We start from the raw sequence: 3,381 nt of genomic DNA, 5'->3' as shown, positions 1-3,381 counted from the left end.
TAATGTGCAGATCCTTTGCAGTTTTAAATGAAATTCCCAAATCTTTAAATTAAGGCAGGCTTGAGCCTTAAAAGTGACAATTATTTTTCAAATGCTGTTCATACCACATTTTTAGATTGCAGCCTTATGCTAAAACATAATCTCATCAGTCTACATACCCCATAATGACAAAGCAAAAACCAGATTTGTGATATTGCAAATTTATTTAAAATAAAAACTGAAATCACATTGACTTAAGTATTCAGACCCTTATCTCAGTACTTAATTGGAGCACCTTTGGCAGCAATTACAGAGTCAAATCATGGTGTGACGGGACAAGCTTTGCACATTTGGATTTAGGGATTTTCTGCCCTTCTTCTCTGCAGATCCTCTCAAGCTCTTGGATGGGGACCAATGGTGAACAGACATTTTCAGGTCTCTCAAGAGATATTTGATTGGATTCCAGTTTGGACTCTTTTAAGCCACTTGTGTGTCATCTTGGCTGTGTGCTTAGGGTGATTGTCCTGTTGGAAGGGGAACCTTCTGTCCAGTCTGAGGTCCTGAGTGCTCTGGATAACGATATTTCTGCATTTTGTTCAGCTTTCCTTCTATCCTGACCAATCTGCCAGTTAGGATAGTATTATAACTCTTTGGATTAAATTAAAATTGAGGTTAATCAGACAGAAGAATCTTGTTTCCTCAGAGAGTGAGACCTTAAGTTATGTATTTGCATGTGTGGTTTTATTTGTCTTCACTAAGGAGCCATGAAGCCCAGATTAGTGGATTATTGCAGTTGTGGTTGTCCTATCTTCAGGACAGCTCCTAGCTCCTCCAGATTGACCTTCCAGTTCCTGGTTCACCTCTCTTATCAAGGTACTTATCCACCAAATGCTCAGTTTAGCTGGATGGCCAGCTCTAGAAACAATCCTGGTTTTTCCAAACTCTTCCAAACAAAATCTTCAGTGCAGCAGAAAGTTATTATAGCCTTCTCCAGATTGGTGTCAACAGTCTCGATCGCCCCCAGGGTAGTTAGTCCCAGTCATAAACCCTGCTCTCTTTAACATAATAGGACGTGAGACACTTCATTTTTCAAATGACACTTCAAAAAACAAAAACAATTTTTTCAAAAGTGGTCATTTTTTTCACGTGTTTGCAATTTTAGGTAGTTTTAATCATGCTTATGTAGTTGAAGTGTTGGTTTAATTAAAATAAGTTTGTATTTGTTACTATTTGATGCTATATTAATAGTGTGACATCATGAATGACAGCTGAGATTGACAGCTTCTATGAGCGAAGACTTTTTTTTTTTAATTTTCGGGAGGAGCTTTAATTTCTACATTTCTATAACTGTTTATTTCACACGAAAATAATGGATAGTGGGATTTGATATCGTGGATCTACTTCCTGCTCTTTACTCCACAGACTCGGGTCCCGAGTTTACTACAGCGCAGACCCACGTCTCAAATCAGTGCCCTTTTGGGACATTGGCGGCTTCACTTTTTTACATGAAAAAGAATGGAGGTGCATCATTCATCTTTTTTACAGTCTATAATTTGACCTCATGATTTGCTCTGCATTCTCAGTTGTTAGACCTTATGTGGCTCAATTGAATTAGCCACAGATTTACTCAAAAAATGTGTAGAAACATCTCAAAGATGATCCAGAGAAATGCAATGATGCACTTGAGCTAAATTTCAAATGTCAAAGCTAAGGGTCTGAATACTTGGGGATATTGCTTTTAATAAATTTGCAGTTATCACATAATTATTATTTTTTTTTTTTTGCTTTATCATTATGGGGTATGGAAAGTAGATTCATGTGTGAGGGAAAAAAACGAGCATTTTATCATAACGCTTCTACATAAAGAATGGGGGGGGGGGGATGAATGTCTCTGAAAACTTTCTGAATCTATCAAAACTCATTTACAATGGCACCCATAAAATAAAAAATATTTGGGCTCTTATTTTCTTAGAGTGAATTCTAGGAGAGCATCACCTTGTATGATTGGATAATCCTGATCAAGAATACAGAATGTAATAACCGAAACCGATCAAAAACAGAGCCAGGAACAGGGAAGAGAGAGCCTCGGCTGCATTTGATTTATGTAATGGTTTTAAACAATGGGCAGGAAACAGAGGCAGCCTCTAAACACTGAAGGGATGCAGAGGAAAAGTAGACATCTTTTGGCATGAGCACACTGACCTCACTTGACCACACCAGCTCCTTCATGTCTTCCTGTATATCATTATCCAATTGCAACTCAACAAAAATGACAGACCTCTCTTTCCCGCCTGCCGCTCTCTGTGTGTACACTATGAAATGTCACGTCTACCGTCGACCGCTGTGGCGCACTGGAGTGAATTTACTGCCTCAACACGGTCCCTTGTGTTTGTGTTCTTCCTCTCTTCCCTGACCTTCTTCACCGATGAATATGTATGGCCAGGTCCGTTCCTCAACAACAGTTCGTGCGCTGGGCACTGGGGCAACGGAGAATACTAAAATCAGATCAATCACTGGCAGTGTCAGTGCTAGACCATATCTACTCAGTCTAGCTGAAAACACTAGAAAGAAGAGAAAGTACATTACATGCTGAAGAATTAGACTACCAACCAGCTGATGACACATGGAGTCACATTGTTGCTGCTACGGTAGCAATTTTCCAATTGGATGACACACGCTGTTGGTCAGAGAGTGAGTAGTGTATGTGTGCATGTGGCAGAAGGATGGCTAATTGTCTCCTCTGGGAAGAGCAGACCAGGGCTGAAATGCTCCACTGTGAAGACAGGCCAACTAGCTCTGATGGGCTTGCAAAAAGGGCCTAAAAATTGAAAGAGAAAACAACCAATCAGCCAGCAAGAAAAAAAAAATAGAAAGTGGTTTTGGGAAAGACAAATATATTAACTTTAATAAAGGTGAAATGTGTTTTCTGCACACTAAAAGCAATTGGAAAGACAGGATTCTCAAACAATCTCCATCTTCCTACGGTCCTGGTTCCTGCTCAAGGTTATTTTTATTTCAAGCTAAATTAAATAAATATAAAAATTCACTGCAAAAACCTGAAAGTAAGGGTCTGTTTACACTACACTGTTTTCCACAGAGAAAGAAACATTTTTAAAGGAGTACTTCAGTGCTGGGAAGATGAATGTGTATTGAAACTGGGTCATGTATGTAGTAGAAATGTGAAATTATTTTTGAATTTGGTGACTTCTAGACTGAGAAAAGCCAGAAAATGTATCTTTGGCTCATGTGGATGAAAGACAACAACTGCCAGAGTGCAATTGCTTGGCAGCCCTACGAAGCCACTGCCAAGCGGCTAACTGTTATCACTTTCTCACCACGGCACCGTCCCCACCGTCGTTTTCACTTTTATAGTAACAAAGTAAATAATTCGAGACGGATCTC

The sequence above is a fragment of the Pseudorasbora parva genome, chromosome 21, assembly GCF_024679245.1.
Source record: "Pseudorasbora parva isolate DD20220531a chromosome 21, ASM2467924v1, whole genome shotgun sequence".
NCBI classification, from domain to species: Eukaryota; Metazoa; Chordata; class Actinopteri; order Cypriniformes; family Gobionidae; genus Pseudorasbora; species Pseudorasbora parva.
The sequence above is the reverse complement of the archived record's forward strand: the minus strand, read 5'-3'. Positions refer to the sequence as shown.